General features: G+C 32.4%; 1 long non-coding RNA gene across 1 annotated transcript; it reads left to right on the top strand.

Moving 5' to 3' along the window:
- Positions 1–16,862: 16,862 nt before the first annotated feature.
- On the top strand, positions 16,863–19,919 carry LOC129924212 (uncharacterized). The gene is made up of 4 exons (XR_008776198.1): positions 16,863–17,335; positions 19,132–19,331; positions 19,424–19,629; positions 19,717–19,919. It is a non-coding gene; the product is annotated as an uncharacterized LOC129924212 (long non-coding RNA).
- The last annotated feature ends 352 nt before the right edge of the window (positions 19,920–20,271 follow it).

The raw sequence follows: 20,271 nt of genomic DNA, 5'->3' as shown, positions 1-20,271 counted from the left end.
TAGTTACCCTAATGGAGATAGTTACCCTAATGGAGATAGTTACCCTAATGGAGATAGTTACCCTAATGGAGATAGTTACCCTAATGGAGATAGTTACCCTAATGGAGATAGTTACCCTAATGGAGATAGTTACCCTAATGGAGATAGTTACCCTAATGGAGATAGTTACCCTAATGGAGATAGTTACCCTAATGGAGATAGTTACCCTAATGGAGATAGTTACCCTAATGGAGATAGTTACCCTAATGGAGATAGTTACCCTAATGGAGATAGTTACCCTAATGGAGATAGTTACCCTAATGGAGATAGTTACCCTAATGGAGATAGTTACCCTAATGGAGATAGTTACCCTAATGGAGATAGTTACCCTAATGGAGATAGTTACCCTAATGGAGATAGTTACCCTAATGGAGATAGTTACCCTAATGGAGATAGTTACCCTAATGGAGATAGTTACCCTAATGGAGATAGTTACCCTAATGGAGATAGTTACCCTAATGGAGATAGTTACCCTAATGGAGATAGTTACCCTAATGGAGATAGTTACCCTAATGGAGATAGTTACCCTAATGGAGATAGTTACCCTAATGGAGATAGTTACCCTAATGGAGATAGTTACCCTAATGGAGATAGTTACCCTAATGGAGATAGTTACCCTAATGGAGATAGTTACCCTAATGGAGATAGTTACCCTAATGGAGATAGTTACCCTAATGGAGATAGTTACCCTAATGGAGATAGTTACCCTAATGGAGATAGTTACCCTAATGGAGATAGTTACCCTAATGGAGATAGTTACCCTAATGGAGATAGTTACCCTAATGGAGATAGTTACCCTAATGGAGATAGTTACCCTAATGGAGATAGTTACCCTAATGGAGATAGTTACCCTAATGGAGATAGTTACCCTAATGGAGATAGTTACCCTAATGGAGATAGTTACCCTAATGGAGATAGTTACCCTAATGGAGATAGTTACCCTAATGGAGATAGTTACCCTAATGGAGATAGTTACCCTAATGGAGATAGTTACCCTAATGGAGATAGTTACCCTAATGGAGATAGTTACCCTAATGGAGATAGTTACCCTAATGGAGATAGTTACCCTAATGGAGATAGTTACCCTAATGGAGATAGTTACCCTAATGGAGATAGTTACCCTAATGGAGATAGTTACCCTAATGGAGATAGTTACCCTAATGGAGATAGTTACCCTAATGGAGATAGTTACCCTAATGGAGATAGTTACCCTAATGGAGATAGTTACCCTAATGGAGATAGTTACCCTAATGGAGATAGTTACCCTAATGGAGATAGTTACCCTAATGGAGATAGTTACCCTAATGGAGATAGTTACCCTAATGGAGATAGTTACCCTAATGGAGATAGTTACCCTAATGGAGATAGTTACCCTAATGGAGATAGTTACCCTAATGGAGATAGTTACCCTAATGGAGATAGTTACCCTAATGGAGATAGTTACCCTAATGGAGATAGTTACCCTAATGGAGATAGTTACCCTAATGGAGATAGTTACCCTAATGGAGATAGTTACCCTAATGGAGATAGTTACCCTAATGGAGATAGTTACCCTAATGGAGATAGTTACCCTAATGGAGATAGTTACCCTAATGGAGATAGTTACCCTAATGGAGATAGTTACCCTAATGGAGATAGTTACCCTAATGGAGATAGTTACCCTAATGGAGATAGTTACCCTAATGGAGATAGTTACCCTAATGGAGATAGTTACCCTAATGGAGATAGTTACCCTAATGGAGATAGTTACCCTAATGGAGATAGTTACCCTAATGGAGATAGTTACCCTAATGGAGATAGTTACCCTAATGGAGATAGTTACCCTAATGGAGATATTATTTAAATTGCAATTAAAGGAAACAAAACGTACACACAGCATTCAAGGGAAGACGATTATGTCGTTATCCCTTAAGTACTGTTTTAGAAGTTTTGTTTCCTTTGAATGCTAACTAAATACTTAGAGTTTAGGGATGGGTGGTCTTATGTTATAGGATTTAAGGGAAAAAAAGCTTTATCAAGTATTAGAGATGACGTAGACTCGATTAATCATTGCATTTATATCTTTATCTTAGTAAATAGTTGAAACCTAGTGATCATGTTAGCTAGACCAGCGCTGGCAGTGTCACATGTCAAGTTCAGCGCTGGCTAAGACCAGCGCTGGCAGTGTCTCATGTCAAGTTCAGCGCTGGCTAAGACCAGCGCTGGCAGTGTCTCATGTCAAGTTCAGCGCTGGATAAGTAACAGTTTAGGTTAACTAGTTACAAGAAAAAATATAAATAGACAAGTTTTAAGTACCCAGCTAACGTAAACTTTCACGTATATGATTATTTTCCCCACGTCTAGCATCTACAACTAACCTTAACCTAAATTCCAATCATCTTTAAACATAAGGACAACTCTAATATTTATCTATAAATAAACATGCAATACAAAAAAAAAGCAATGGAACAATTGAAACAAGCTTTTAAGAAAAGTCAGAAATAAAATTAAGTGTGCAATGTTATGTATGCAATTATTGTCTAACGTTTACTGCCGTATTGGATGTTTGGGTTTACTTTAAATCCATGTGTCAAATGGTTTTAAATATGTTTGCATAAGTTATATTTATGTAAGCAAATGAGTAATTCCAACTTTTAAATTGTTAAAGAGCTATATAGGGAATATATAATTACATATTTTATTTAAGAGCATTACATAAAAAGCAATTGAACAAGTAAAACAAACTAACTATTAAAAGAGAATTGTATATCTGAGATAAAATTTAGGGTGTAAAATGTTATGCAACTGCTATCTAATGTTTATTACAATGTGTTGGGTGATAGGGTTTACTTGTAATGCATGTGTACATTGTACTAAACAGGTTTGTTTTATCTAATTTTATAAAAGTAAGACATTAAGGCCACCTCTTATTGGTTTTATTAGCTACAAGGAATAAATAATTGTCCATTTCAAAAATGAAATGGAAACCTTCAAAGTTTATGCATTTGATACCAAGGATTTTAACATTTCTAAAGTTTTAGTCCATAATATGTAACAATAAAGACCTTGAAAAGTCTATATCAAGAGATAAATTTAGATTATTTTTAAAGCCTTTTTAGAGTTGACATTTAACACTTAGTCTACGAGAACTAAAGAAACGTAATGACCCATGGTTCAACAGATTGATTGATATGTAAAGCTAAGAATTTAATGTATTTTGTAAAACATTTCATAAAATTGGTGTTAATTACATTAAGGGACTTTATTTTCATAAAATAATATTAGGTTTATGGTCCTTTCAACATTGAGTTATAGCAAAAAGAATGATAGAAAGACAATGTGAAGACATCAAAGAATGGGCAGGTCCGCTATGAAATGGTTTATCCAGGGCTAAATACAGAGAGGAATATAGAAGGGCTGTTGACAGATCTTGTGTGGTGCCCCCATGGTTCAACAGATTGATCGATAGGTAAAGCCAAGAATTTAATTTATTTTGTAAAACATTTCGAAAAAAATTGGTGTTAATTACATTAAGGGACTTAATCACTCTTTTTTATTTCCAGAAAATATTACCAGGGTTATGGTCCTTTCACAATTGAGTTCCAGGATGAAGAATGAAAGACAAAGAGCAATGTGAAGACATCAAAGAATGGGCAGGTCTGCCATGAAATGGTTTATTCAGGGCTAAGTACAGAGAGGAATATAGAAGGGCTGTTGACAGATTTTGTGTGGTGCCCCCATGGTTCAACAGATTAATCGATAGTTAAAGCTAAGAATTTAATGTATTTTGTAATTTATTTCCTTATATTTGTGTTAATTACATTAAGGGACTTAATCACTCTTTTTTTTTATTTCCAGAAAATAGAACCAGGGTTATGGTCCTTTCACAATTGAGTTCCAGGATGAAGAATGAAAGACAAAGAGCAATGTGAAGACATCAAAGAATGGGCAGGTCTGCCATGAAATGGTTTATCCAGGGCTAAGTACAGAGAGGAATATAGAAGGGCTGTTGACAGATTTTGTGTGGTGCCCCATGGTTCAACAGATTAATCGATAGTTAAAGCTAAGAATTTAATGTATTTTGTAATTTATTTCCTTATATTTGTGTTAATTACATTAAGGGACTTAATCACCACTCTTTTTTTTATTTTAAGAAAATATTACCAGGGTTATGGTCCTTTCACAATTGAGTTCCAGGATGAAGAATGAAAGACAGAGCAATGTGAAGACATCAAAGAATGGGCAGGTCTGCCATGAAATGGTTTATCCAGGGCTAAGTACAGAGAGGAATATAGAAGGGCTGTTGACAGATCTTGTGTGGTGCCCCCATGGTTCAACAGATTAATCGATAGGTAAAACTAAGAATTTAATGTATTTTGTAATTTATTTCCTTATATTGGTGTTAATTACATTAAGGGATTTAATCACTCTTTTTTTTCATAAGAAAATAATAACAGGGTTATGGTCCTTTCAATATTGAGATCCAGGATGAAAAAATGAGAAAGACAGAGCAATGTGAAGACATCAAAGAATGGCCAGGTCTGCAATGAAATGGTTTATCCAGGGCTAAGTACAGAGAGGAATATAGAAGGGCTGTTGACAGATCTTGTGTGGTTTCCCCATGGTTCAGATTGATCGATAGTTAAAGCCAAGAATTTAATGTATTTTGTAAAACATTTCGAAAAAAATTGGTGTTAATTACATTAAGGGACTTAATCACTCTTTTTTTATTTTAAGAAAATATTACCAGGGTTATGGTCCTTTCACAATTGAGTTCCAGGATGAAGAATGAAAGACAGAGAGCAATGTGAAGACATCAAAGAATAGGCAGGTCTGCCATGAAATGGTTTATCCAGGACTAAGTACAGAGAGGAATATAGAAGGGCTGTTGACAGATCTTGTGTGGTGCCCCCATGGTTCAACAGATTAATCGATAGGCAAAACTAAGAATTTAATGTATTTTGTAATTTATTTCCTTATATTGATGTTAATTACATTAAGGGATTTAATCACTCTTTTTTTTCCATAAGAAAATAATAACAGGGTTATGGTCCTTTCAATATTGAGATCCAGGATGAAAAAATAAGAAAGACAGAGAGCAATGTGAAGACATCAAAGAATGGCCAGGTCTGCAATGAAATGGTTTATCCAGGGCTAAGTACAGAGAGGAATATAGAAGGGCTGTTGACAGATCTTGTGTGGTGCCCCCATGGTTCAACAGATTGATCGATAGGTAAAGCCAAGAATTAATGTATTTTGTAAAACATTTCGAAAAAAATTGGTGTTAATTACATTAAGGGCCTTAATCACTCTTTTTTATTTTAAGAAAATATTACCAGGGTTATGGTCCTTTCAACATTGAGTTCCAGGATGAAGAATGAAAGACAGAGAGCAATGTGAAGACATCAAAGAATAGCCAGGTATGCCATGAAATGGTTATCCAGGGCTAATTAAAGAGAGGAATATATAAGGGCTGTAGACAGATCTTGTGTGGTGCCCCCCATGTTTTAACAGATTGATCGATAGGTAAAGCTAAGAATTTAATGTATTTTGTAAAACATTTCCAAAAGTTGGTGTTAATTACATTAAGGGACTTAATCACTCTTTTTTTATTTTAGGAAATACCAGGGTTATGGTCCTTTCACCATGGAGTTCTAGGATGAAGAATGAGAGAAAGACAATGTGAAGACATCAAAGAATGGCCAGGTCTGCCATGAAATGGTTTATCCAGGGCTAATAAGAATTTAATGTATTTTGTAATTTATTTCCTTATATTGATGTTAATTACATTAAGGGATTTAATCACTCTTTTTTTTTCCATAAGAAAATAATAACAGGGTTATGGTCCTTTCAATATTGAGATCCAGGATGAAAAAATAAGAAAGACAGAGAGCAATGTGAAGACATCAAAGAATGGCCAGGTCTGCAATGAAATGGTTTATCCAGGGCTAAGTACAGAGAGGAATATAGAAGGGCTGTTGACAGATCTTGTGTGGTGCCCCCATGGTTCAACAGATTGATCGATAGGTAAAGCCAAGAATTAATGTATTTTGTAAAACATTTCGAAAAAAAATGGTGTTAATTACATTAAGGGCCTTAATCACTCTTTTTTATTTTAAGAAAATATTACCAGGGTTATGGTCCTTTCAACATTGAGTTCCAGGATGAAGAATGAAAGACAGAGAGCAATGTGAAGACATCAAAGAATAGCCAGGTATGCCATGAAATGGTTATCCAGGGCTAATTAAAGAGAGGAATATATAAGGGCTGTTGACAGATCTTGTGTGGTGCCCCCCATGTTTTAACAGATTGATCGATAGGTAAAGCTAAGAATTTAATGTATTTTGTAAAACATTTCCAAAAGTTGGTGTTAATTACATTAAGGGACTTAATCACTCTTTTTTTATTTTAGGAAAATAATACCAGGGTTATGGTCCTTTCACCATTGAGTTCTAGGATGAAGAATGAAAGACAATGTGAAGACATCAAAGAATGGCCAGGTCTGCCATGAAATGGTTTATCCAGGGCTAATTAAAGAGGAATATAGAAGGGCTGTTGACAGATCATGTGTGGTGCCCCCATGTTTTAACAGATTGATCGATAGGTAAAGCTAAGAATTTAATTTATTTTGTAAAACATATCCAAAAATTGGTGTTAATTACATTAAGGGACTTAATCGCTCTTTTTTATTAAAGGAAAAGTTTGGGATGATTTCTATGGGTTGCCTCTCTTGAATCCAAGACAATATTTCATTATTTTTATTAAGATCTAGAGACTGAAGATTCATAGTAAACTGGGGCGTGGATATGAGGAATTCTAAGACGTGGGGGGCTTTTTTTTCTCAGGTGCTCAGGGCTGCTACACTTAAATACTTGTTCTATGCAAATTAGTTTTATTTACTTCTTATGCTGGGTAGGTTCAAGCTAAAATATTCATTGTATACATTTGCGGCTTTTCTTGTACCGAAAGGGAAAGTTTGGGATGATTTCTATGGGTTGCCTCTCTTGAATCCAAGACAATATTTCGTTTTTATTTAGATCTAGAGACTGAAGATTCATAGTAAACTGGGGCGTGGATATGAGGAACTCTAAGACGTGGGGGCCGTTTTTTTTTCAGGTGCTCAGGGCAGCTACACTTAAGTAGTTATTGTTCCATGCAAATTAGTTTGATTTACTTATACTGGGTAGGTTCAAGCTAAAATATTCATTGTATACATTTGCGGCTTTTCTTGTACCGAAAGAAAAGTTTGGGATGATTGCTATGGGTTGCCTCTCTTGAATCCAAGACAATATTTCGTTTTTATTTAGATCTAGAGACTGAAGATTCATAGTAAACTGGGGCGTGGATATGAGGAACTCTAAGACGTGGGGGGGGGGGGCTTTTTTTTTCCAGGTGCTAAGGGCTTCTACACTTAAGTACTTATTGTTCCATGCAAATTAGTTTGATTTTTTCTTATGCTGGGTAGGTTTCAAGCTACAATATTCATTGTACACATTTTCGGATTTTTTTGTACGACAGGGAAAGTTCGGGATGATTTATATGGGTTGCCTCTCTTGAATCCTAGACAATAATAATATCTTTTAGATCTAGAGACTGGAGCTTCATAGTAAACTGGGGCGTGGATATATGGAGGTCAAGACATGGGGGGGGGAGTTTATTTCAGATGCTCAGGGCTGCTACATAAAAGTGCTTATTACACGATGCAAACATTTTTTTTACTTCTTTTGCTGGGTAAGTTTCAAGCTAAATATTCATTGACACAAAGCTAAAATTAAAAAAAAAACTATTCCAAATAACGTAACCAAATATATGCACAAGTCTTATTCCAATAAACCACGCGGGAAAAAAAGCACAAGTCAATTCTAAATAAATACACCAAAATGCACAAGTCTATTCCACCACGAAAACAAAAGACCAGTTGTTTTTAAAAAGCACACTAAAAAAAGCACAAGCTGATTTCAAACTTCATCCACGTCAGAAAAGCACAAATTGATTTTAAATAGCCACAACGAAAAATAAAGCACAATTGATTTTAAACAGCTAACACAAAAAACACAAGTCCGATTCAGAATAGCCGGCACAAAAATGCACAAGCCCGAGTCAGAATAGCCGGCACAAAAATGCACACTTTTGATTCAAGATAGATGGCAAAAAACGAATAGGCACCACACAAAGAATTTAGTTGCACTTCAAAGTAGCACGACACAATACACAAACCTCCGATTCGAAATTGGAATACAAAACACCATATCGAAAATACTATACCACAGTCCATATTTGATATTAAATGTAAACGACGTTAGCTAAGACAAATGACAAAATGATAATGAACTGAAGCAAAATTTGATTATTGTAAACTCAACATGTATAAACAAGGGTCGAGAGAGCAAAATCTCAGGCCAAAAGATAGTAAAATAATGCAAAGAGTCTAAAAGAGCTACATCTAAATTCTAAAATAGCCTTTTCAATTTTGTTGACCTTAGTAAAACAAAGGACCAATGAATGTAGAATCTACAGACTATGTAAAATTAGATCTAGATCTACATACAACGGGCCAGAATTGTGCAATTATAGCTTATTTTGAATTTAATGGCTAATGAGTTGGGTTTTTTTTTTGTGTGGGGGGGGGGGGGGAGGAAAGGGGGGGGGTCTATCATTGTCCCCCCAAAGTATAACCAGTATAGGTTATAGAAATAAACTTAGAAATTCTGTTCGACATAGTCTACGGAATGTGTGGTCGATATAGTTTACGGTATGTGCGTTCAAAATAGATTACTCGTGTGTAAGAGATCTCGATTAAGCTCAATACCTAGATTTACACTAGTGTAGATCTAACTTTAGAAATATTAAATTACTACATCTAATTAAAAGCTAGAGTTGTAGATCTAGTATACATTCTACACATATCTATATTTCGTTAGGCAATATTCTATTTAAACTAGATCTATTCTAGATCTAGATAAATAAATCTAACATGTTCGACTGCAATGACAAATTGCATTGTATACGCGAAGGAAGTAATTAGATCTAGATATTTTGTTATGTAAAGTCTGTAATGTATTAGATCTAAACATAGATCTAGAAAGATTATCAGTTTAAAATAGGAATACATGGTGAATAAATCGATTTAAATCTAAAATTTAGTTTTGAACAAAAAAGTCAAACTCCATTTAACTATTATCATTTGAGTCTTGGGTTTTCCCACTAAAGTTGGGTTTTTCTCATCAAGAGTTTATGCTTGCTATAATTAAAGTATAGATCTAGATATTTTAACCTTACTAAAGACCGGGTGGGGCATTTTAATGTACGACTGAAAACATGCTGCATTTGTTAAAGTTGATTGTTTAAAGAAGAGACGAAAATGTATTTGCTAATACAGATCAAAATTAAGAATTGTCAAACGCCATTCCTTTAGCTTGGGTTTTCCCCTTAAAGCTGGGTTAAGTTTACCTTGCTATAAACTTTAGATTTAGATATTTTAACTATAATAAAGACCAGGTGTATGGCTAAAATAATGTTGCAAGTTGAATTTCTTACTTTGCAGAAGAGATGAAAATGCATTGCTAATACATATCAAAATCAAACATGTTAAATGCTGAATATAAGAGGTGGCCTTAGCAAAAGAATATTGAACTTTTAAAATAAATAGGGTACTCACAAATTGTAGACGATCCACTTCGTTGAATCCTCCACACATGAAATTTAATGTCACTAGTACACATTTTTAAAAGCAAAGTCATTGTCAATTGTGTACTGCACATTTTGAAAAGCACATAAAGTTCATAGTCTATATTGTGTAGACTATTTTGATGTCGTAGAATGATGCTGGTATAGCATGTTTATAAATAGCTCATTTTGGAGAGCACGCACTTCTGATAAGAAGAGTGTACTGAGAGCATGGGCATTAGCTGCCCGAAATGTTGACAACAGTTCTGCACACTATGTACGTAGTAAAGACGGGACTGCTACAGTTTTGGAATAGGCATTGATGAACAAACAGACCTAGGGAAAAAAAGTAATGTGTTAAAGTATGAACTTTAATAAATTTATTTCTTTCAAAAACACTTGTAAATATGTTAAGAACAGACATAAAAAAACACAAATCTAAAGTTACCGTTTAATTCTAAGTTTCATATTGACTCACCGATCTCCAGGTCAACTTCAAGAAACATGCATAGACACCATCTAAACTTTAGGGCATAGAAAATGACGACTTTCTTCTCTTCTTCCACTTTCAATCTCGTATGGGTCACCTGTAGATGAACTAACTTGATAGCCCAAATGTCTTGACTTTTATACACTATCGAGTTCAGAAAAAAGTGTGCTGAGTTAATTTTCAATTCAACGACAAAAAAAATATTAATAATAACGACCCAGTTTACAATAGTTCTAAATTGTTTTCAATAGGGAACAACAAAATTACAATTTTAAAGATTTTTGTGTTATAACTACTGACTACTGAGCTCATGCAGCCTAAGGAAGAGAGAATTAGGTCTAGATGTAGATTATATTAATTTTAGACTAAAAAATACGGTAAATCAATAATTTTTATCTATTTTCAGATAGATTTACATTTCCAAATTAAAATAAATAACCCAAACCATAGATCTAATCTGAAAAGAAATCGCATCACACGAGTCACTAGCAACACTCTAACAGTAACAGAGCGATACAGAAACAAACACTAAAAAAAAAAGTTGTTTTTTTTTCGATAAAAATGTTAATTTAAAGACAATTGTAAGCAAAAGTATATTAGATCTAGTCTGCCTATTATAGATATTTATTTTTTAAAAAATATTTCATCTAGATGCTAGCTGACGGTAATTCATCTTTTTTTGAATCCACGATAATACAAAGAGAAAATATCTGGATCTATGGGCTAGTTTTAACAATGTTAGAACCATCGTACATCAAATAAAACCTTGATCTAGAATTTTCTTTTTTTTTTATTCATGGCGAGTTCAAATATAATAAATGTATGCACTTTTTGTACTTCATTTTTCTCACGTGAAAAACAATTATCAGGGAGGGAAGCTTGTGTTGACGGCTAACCTTTGGGGAAAAAATCATCCAATTTTTTTTTTTTTATTTTGTGCTTGTAAAAAAAAATGGGAGCGGGCAGGGTTTGAACCCTCGACCGTCGATAAATCCGAACAACAGTCCAGCGTGCTAACCACTTGACCAGGCAGCCAGCTATGTGCGAGGCAGTTCAAAGCCTAAAAAAAAATAAAGAAAAAAAGAGTGTGCTGAGTTAAATTTCAATTCAACGACAAAAAAAAAGTATTAATAATAACGACCCAGTTTACAATAGTTCTAAATTGTTTTCAATAGGGAACAATAAAATTACAATTTTAAAGATTTTTGTGTTATAAATACTGACTACTGAGCTCATGCAGCCTAAGGAAGAGAGAATTAGGTCTAAATGTAGATTATATTAATTTTAGACTAAAAAATACGGTAAATCAATAGAAATGATACAGTTTAAATTTTAAGGAATAAGCTAGATCTACAAACTAGATATTGATTGAAACTTACAGAAATTCTATATAGATAATAGACTACCTTCGTTGAATACATTATGTCAAAATTGTTATTATCTAGATCTATTTTATAGAATCAAATTCGATTGTTTATCTTAGCAACAAGTAAGTTATTTTAAAACAAGAAATGAATTTCTAAAAAGGAAAAGATATTAATTGTTTTTTTTAAATACCGGTATATATAATTCCGATAAAACAAAATATATTTTTTTCCCATTGTTTAGCCCGGGGGGGGGGGGAATCGGTTCACAGAAATAGATTTCTGCTTAACTGTTTAATGTATCCTATTACATAGATCTACATTAATATATAATTTTTAACATTTTCAGCTAGATCTACATTTTCAAAATAAAAAAAAATAACCCAAACCATAGATCTAATCTGAAAAGAAATCGCATCACACAAGTCACTAGCAACACTCTAACAGTAACAGAGCGATACAGAATAAACACTAAAAAAAAAAGTTTTTTTTTTCCGATAAAAATGTTAATTTAAAGACAATTGTAAGCAAAAGTATATTAGATCTAGACAGCCTATTATAGATATTTATTTTTTAAAAAATATTTCATCTAGATGCTAGATTACGGTAATTCCACTTTTTTGGAATCCACGATAATACAAAGAGAAAATATCTGGATCTATGGGCTAGTTTTAACAATGTTAGAACCATCGTACATCAAATAAAACCTTGATCTAGAATTTTCATTTTTTTTTATTCATGGCGAGTTCAAATATAATAAATGTATGCACTTTTTGTACTTCATTTTTTTCTCGTGAAAAAAAAATTATCAGGGAGGGGAGCTTGTGTTGACGGCTAACCTTTGGGGGAAAAAATCATCCAATACAATTTTTTTTCTTATTTTGTGCTTGTAAAAAATGGGAGCGGGCTGGGTTTCCAGTGGTTCCCAAACTTTAAAAAATTATTTTATTTTTTTTTTTATTTTTTTTTTGTTTTATTATTTTTTTTTATTATTTTTTTTTTTAAATTTTTTAAAATTAAAAAAAAATAATAAAAAAAAAAAAAAATTAAAAAAAAAAAAAAAATTAAAAAAAAAGTTTAGGAACCACTGGTCTACAGTGAAGTCAGTCCCGGGATAGTGAATTCTCGAAAAAAAAAATAATAAAAAATTGAAAAAAAATTTTCTAAAAAAATAAAAAAATTAAAAAAAAAAAAATTAAAAAAAAAGTTTAGGAACCACTGGTCTACAGTGAATTCAGTCCCGGGATAGTGAATTCTCGAAAAAAAAAATAAAAAATTAAAAAATTGAAAAAAAATTTTCTAAAAAAATATAAAAAAAATTTTTTTCCAATAAAATTGTTAATTTAAAGACAATTGTAAGCAAAAGTATATTAGATCTAGACTTCCTATTATAAATCTTTTTTTTTTTTTAATATTTCATCTAGATGCTAGATTACGGTAATTCCACATTTTTTCATCAACGATAATACAAAGAGAAAATATCTGGATCTATGGGCTAGTTTTAATAATGTTAGAACCATCGTACATCAAATAAAACCTTGATCTAGAATTTTCTTTTTTTTTTATTCATGGCGAGTTCAAATATAATAAATGTATGCACTTTTTGTACTTCATTTTTCTCACGTGAAAAACAATTGTCAGGGAGGGGAGCTTGTGTTGACGGCTATCCTTTCTTATTTTGTGCTTGTAAAAAAAAATGGGAGCGGGCAGGGTTTGAACCCTCGACCGTCGATAAATCCGAACGACAGTTAAGCTTGCAAACCACTTGACCAGGCAGCCATCAATGTACGAGGCAGTTCAAAGCTTAGAAAAAAATAAAAAATAAAAAATGTCCTCTAATTTAAATCCTTACGTTAGATCTAATGGTTTAATTTAAAACTATTTATTATGAATGACTATATATCAATTACAAGTAAAGATCTATTATAATTGCAATGGGCTTGAATGGGTAATTCACTATCCTGGGACTGACTTCAATGTAGACCAGTGGTTCCCAAACTTTAAAAAAAAAAAAAAAAAATTTTTTATTTTTATTTTTTTTTTATTATTTTTTTTTATTTAAAAAAATAATAAAAAAAAAAAAAATAAAAAAAATATTTTTTTTTCTTATTTTTGTGCTTGTAACAAATGGTAGCGGGCAAGGTTTGATCCCTCGACCGTCGATAAATCCGAACGACAGTCCAGCGTGCAAACCACTTGACTAGGTAGCCATCCATGTGCGAGGCAGTTCAAAGCTTAGAAAAAAATAAAAAATAAAAAATGTCCTCTAATTCAAATCCTTACGTTAGATCTAATGGTTTAATTTAAAACTATTTATAATGAATGGCTACATATCAATTACAAGTAAAGATCTATTATTAATGCAATGGGCTTGAATGGGTAATTCACTATCCCGGGACTGACTTCACTGTAGACCAGTGATTCCCAAACTTTTTTAAAAAAATAATTTTTTTATTTTTTTATTTTTTTTTTTGTAGTTTTATTTTTTTTTTTTATTATGTTTTTTTGTTTAAATTAAAAAAAAAATAATAAAAAAAAATAAATAAAAAAATAATAAATTTTTTTTTCTTTTTTTGTGCTTGTAAAAAAAAATGGGAGCGGACAGGGTTTGAACCCTCGACCGTCGATAAATCCGAACGACAGTCCAGCGTGCAAACCACTTGACCAGGCAGCCATCCATGCGAGAGCAGTTTAAAGCTTAGAAAAAAATAAAAAATAAAAAATGTCCTCTAATTCAAATCCTTACGTTAGATCTAATGGTTTAATTTAAAACTATTTATAATGAATGGCTACATATCAATTACAAGTAAAGCTCTATTATTAATGCAATGGGCTTGAATGGGTAATTCACTATCCCGGGTCTGACTTCACTGAAGACCAGTGGTTCCCAAACTTTAAAAAAAATTTTTTTTTTTATTTTATTAGTATATTAGATCTAGACTGCCTATTATAGATCTTTTTTTTTTAATATTTCATCTAGATGCTAGATTACGGTAATTCCACTTTTTTTTAATCAACGATAATACAAAGAGAAAATATCTGGATCTATGGGCTAGTTTTAACAATGTTAGAACCATCGTACATCAAATAAAACCTTGATCTAGAATTTTCTTTTTTTTTTATTCATGGCGAGTTCAAATATAATAAATGTATGCACTTTTTGTACTTCATTTTTCTCACGTGAAAAACAATTATCAGGGAGGGAAGCTTGTGTTGACGGCTAACCTTTGGGGAAAAAAATCATCCAATTTTTTTTTCTTATTTTGTGCTTGTAAAAAAAAATGGGAGCGGACAGGGTTTGAACCCTCGACCGTCGATAAATCCGAACGACAGTCCAGCGTGCAAACCACTTGACCAGGCAGCCATCCATGTACGAGGCAGTTCAAAGCTTAGAAAAAAAAAAAAATGTCCTCTAATTCAAATCCTTACGTTAGATCTAATGGTTTAATTTAAAACTATTTATAATGAATGGCTACATATCAATTACAAGTAAAGATCTATTATTAATGCAATGGGCTTGAATGGGTAATTCACTATCCCGGGACTGACTTCACTGTAGACCAGTGGTTCCCAAACTTTTAAAAAAAATATTTTTTTTATTTTTTTTTTGTAGTTTTATTTTTTTTTATTATTTTTTTTTGTTTAAATTAAAAAAAAAATAATAAAAAAAAAAATAAAAAAACAATAAAAATTTTTTTTTCTTTTTTTGTGCTTGTAAAAAATGGGAGCGGATAGAGTTTGAACCCTCGACCATCGATAAATCCGAACGACAGTCCAGCGTGCAAACCACTTGACCAGGCAGCCATCCATGCGAGAGCAGTTTAAAGCTTAGAAAAAAATAAAAAATAAAAAATGTCCTCTAATTCAAATCCTTACGTTAGATCTAATGGTTTAATTTAAAACTATTTATAATGAATGGCTACATATCAATTACAAGTAAAGCTCTATTATTAATGCAATGGGCTTGAATGGGTAATTCACTATCCCGGGACTGACTTCACTGAAGACCAGTGGTTCCCAAACTTTAAAAAAAAATTTTTTTTTTTTATTTTATTAGTATATTAGATCTAGACTGCCTATTATAGATCTTTTTTTTTTTAATATTTCATCTAGATGCTAGATTACGGTAATTCCACTTTTTTTTAATCAACGATAATACAAAAAGAAAATATCTGGATCTATGGGCTAGTTTTAACAATGTTAGAACCATCGTACATCAAATAAAACCTTGATCTAGAATTTTCTTTTTTTTTATTCATGGTGAGTTCAAATATAATAAATGTATGCACTTTTTGTATTTCATTTTTCTCACGTGAAAAACAATTATCAGGGAGGGAAGCCTTTGTTGACGGCTAACCTTTGGGGAAAAAAATCATCCAATTTTTTTTTTTCTTATTTTGTGCTTGTAAAAAAACTGGGAGCGGACAGGGTTTGAACCCTCGACCGTCGATAAATCCGAACGACAGTCCAGCGTGCAAACCACTTGACCAGGCAGCCATCTATGCGCGAGCAGTTTAAAGCTTAGAAAAAAATAAAAAATAAAAAATGTCCTCTAATTCAAATCCTTACGTTAGATCTAATGGTTTAATTTAAAACTATTTATAATGAACGGCTACATATCAATTACAAGTAAAGCTCTATTATTAATGCAATGGGCTTGAATGGGTAATTCACTATCCCGGGACTGACTTCACTGAAGACCAGTGGTTCCCAAACTTTAAAAAAAAAAAAAATTATTTTTTTTATTTTAATAGTATATTAGATCTAGACTGCCTATTATAGATCTTTTTTTTAAATATTTCATCTACATGCTAGATTACGGTAATTCCACTTTTTTTAATCAACGATAATACAAAGAGAAAATATCTGGATCTATGGGCTAGTTTTAACAATGTTAGAACCATCGTACATCAAATAAAACCTTGATCTAGAATTTTCTTTTTTTTTTATTCATGGCGAGTTCAAATATAATAAATGTATGCACTTTTTGTACTTCATTTTTCTCACGTGAAAAACAATTATCAGGGAGGGAAGCTTGTGTTGACGGCTAACCTTTGGGAAAAAAAATCATCCAATTTTTTTTTTCTTATTTTGTGCTTGTAAAAAAAACTGGGAGCGGACAGGGTTTGAACCCTCGACCGTAGATAAATCCGAACGACAGTCCAGCGTGCAAATCACTTGACCAGGCAGCCATCCATGTACGAGGCAGTTCAAAGCTTAGAAAAAAAAAATGTCCTCTAATTCAAATCCTTACGTTAGATCTAATGGTTTAATTTAAAACTATTTATAATGAATGGCTACATATCAATTACAAGTAAAGATCTATTATTAATGCAATGGGCTTGAATGGGTAATTTATCATGAAGAATAATCTTTTGAAAAGAAAACCCTAAATTCTGTTTCATTTTGACCGGGGCTGCTCTGTCTAATTGTAAACCATGTGGCGGCCATGTTCATGATTTAATGTAACAATAAATTATCTTTTTCCTCTAAATCTAGATTATCAGTTCAAAATCTTCTACTCGACGTCTATATCTATAAATCCTTTATAACTAGTTCAGTCCTAGTCTAAAAACCAATGTTACGACTCAATTCAATAATTCATGTTGATGGGTCTAGACTGAATCGATTTAAGATAATTTATCTTATCGTAATTACTAATTTTATTAGATTTATTTAAATAGAACTAATAATTTAAAATTTAGATAGATCTATCTAGACTAGTTACTAGATCTATAGAAATTCTCAATCAAGATTATCTAAATCTATATAGATCAAGAAGAAGAACAGTTTAAAGGTAAGAAAATAATCTAGATCTAGAAAAAATCAGGGTCAACAGACAGAGAAGTTTTGTAAGGCTATCCAAACACACCACCTATTCAACTTATTCGATTGTCAATATTAGATCTATTTAGAAATATTAGATCTAGACTAGATTACTATAGATTATAATTATATAAGTAGATCTAGCATCATCTAGATTAATCTATCATCTATTTACTAGTCTAGATCTAGAAAAAAATCTAGATCTAGCTAGAATCTTTTAAATCTTTATCACTCAAGACTGAGTCTTTAAAGAAAGTTTATAAGACTAGATAGAGAGTCTAGAATACAATTCAATATTGATTGTAGATATAGTCAATATAGATTCTAGATATTTAGAATGTAGACTGTAAAGTTTCTTATTAATTTTAATACTAGAATTGTCATTAGAGTATTAGAGTTTGTTTAGTATAGTCTAGTCAGTCTAGAATAGAATGTCTAGATTACTCTAGTCCTAGTACCTAGTTATAGACTTGATCTATAGATTAAATCTAGATCTATATAGACTAGATCAAGAAGTAGAATAGTTTAAGAGGTAAGAAAATCTGCTAGATCTAGATAACTAGACCTATAATGTAGTCTAGATCATTAATTAGAATATTACTAGATCTAGATCTATTAACTAGTTTAGAAAAGTCTAGATCTATTATCTAGTCTAGAATAGTCTAGATCAAACTAGAAGCATAATCACTCAAGTCTCAGAGTCTTTAAAAAAAGTTTATAAGACTAGACAGAGAGTCTAGAATACAATTCAATATTGATTGTAGTAATATCCAGATTTAGAGTGTAGACTAAACTCTAGATCAGTGATTCCCAAAGTGGTCTATATAGACCCCCAGGGGTCTACGAAGACTTCCAGGGGGTCTACAAAATTAAAAAATAAATTGGGGGTCTATGAGAGGTCCACGGGGGTCTACGATAATAGATTTCATTTAAAGCAGATCATTTTAATTTTTACATTCATTTAATGTAATTATTTTATACAGTAATATATGATTTTTATCTTGGTAAATCATTTAAACATATTTCCTGCTAATCAAACCAAAGAATTGTCTCAATACTTATTTAAAAATTTTAATTTTGTCTACATGTAACAAATGTTTAACAAAAAGAAATGTACACTGTCCAGCGTTGATTATTTAAAACTGAGATTCATTCCTTCCTTGTCAAACAAGCGGTTGCCTAAGTGACTTTTTTAAAATAATGATACCAAACCAATGGCTAGAGGATCATCTGAGACAATGTCACCCTGACAAAATAGATAAAGATTTAAAAATTTTCTAGCACTCAAAGATAAAGTTAAGAATAGACCCACACAATCTCACTTCAACATCATATATATATAGAGAAGATGTTGGTTTGTGAGCGTCTTCCAATATCTCTTTACGTATAGCAAAATACGGAAACATAGGTAAAACATTGATTTTACCAGCCGTTGTAGTTGTGAAAACTGTTTTACACACACCTACATCTGATATTATTAAAAGAATTTCTTTAAGCAAAAATACAAATCAAGGGCACATCGGTGGCATGAGTTATCAAATTAAAAGCTTCTTATGTGATTCTTTGCAAAGGAAATATATACAGTTTGGGATCAGTTTGGAACCAGTGGCATCACAGGCTCTGATGGGGTGTAGCGATGTGTGCTGTAAACTAACCCAGACTTTTTAAAAAAAATGATACCAAACCAATAGCTAGAGGATCATCATCAGTCTGTTGAATTGGTGTTAATTACATTAAGGGATTTAATCACTCTTTTTTTATTTCCAGAAAATAATACCAGTGTTATGCTCCTTTCACCATTGAGTTCCAGGATGAAGAATGAAAGACAGAGAGCAATGTGAAGACATCAAAGAATGTGCAGGTCTGCCATGAAATGGTTTATCCAGGGCTAAGTAAAGAGAGGAATATAGAAGGGCTGTTGACTGATCTTGTGTGGTGCCCCCATGGCTCAACAGACTGATTGATAGGTAATGGTAAGAATTTAATGTATTTTGTAAAAAAATTATGAAAATTGGTGTTAATTACATTAAGAGACTTAATCACTTTTTTTTCTTTCCAGAAAATAATACCAGGGTTATGTTCCTTTCACTGTTGAGTTCCTGGATGAAGAATGAAAGACAGAGAGCAATGTGAAGACATCAAAGAATGTGCAGGTCTGCCATGAAATGGTTTATCCAGGGCTAAGTACAGAGAGGAATATAGAAGGGCTGTTGACAGATCTTGTGTGGTGCCCCCATGGTTCAAAAGACTGATTGATAAGTAATGGTAAGAATTTAATTTATTTTGTAAAAAAAAATTATAAAAATTGGTTTTAATTATATTAAGAGACTTAATCACTTTTTTTATTTCCAGAAAATAATACCAGGGTAATGGTCCTTTCACTGTTGAGTTCCAGGATGAAGAATGAGAAAGACAGTGAGCAATGTGAAGACATCAAAGAATGTGCAGGTCTATTATGAAATGGTTTATCCAGGGCTAAGTACAGAGAGGAATATAGAAGGGCTGTTGACAGATCTTGTGTGGTGCCCCCATGGTTCAACAGACTGATTGATAGGTAATGGTAAGAATTTAATGTATTTTGAAAAGAAAATTAAAAAAATTGGTGTTAATTACATTAAGGGACTTAATCACTCTTTTTTTATTTCCAGAAAATGATACCAGGGTCATGCTCCTTTCACCGTTGAGTTCCAGGATGAAGAATGAAAGACAGAGAGCAATGTGAAGACATCAAAGAATGTGCAGGTCTGCCATGAAATGGTTTATCCAGGGCTAAGTACAGAGAGGAATATAGAAGGGCTGCTGACAGATCTTGTGTGGTGCCCCCATGGTTCAACAGACTGATTGATAGGTAATGGTAAGAATTTAATGTATTTTGTAAAAAAATTATAAAAATTGGTGTTAATTACA

The sequence above is a fragment of the Biomphalaria glabrata genome, unplaced genomic scaffold, assembly GCF_947242115.1.
Source record: "Biomphalaria glabrata unplaced genomic scaffold, xgBioGlab47.1 scaffold_30, whole genome shotgun sequence".
In the NCBI taxonomy this organism is placed as follows: Eukaryota; Metazoa; Mollusca; class Gastropoda; family Planorbidae; genus Biomphalaria; species Biomphalaria glabrata.
The sequence above is the reverse complement of the archived record's forward strand: the minus strand, read 5'-3'. Positions and strand labels throughout refer to the sequence as shown.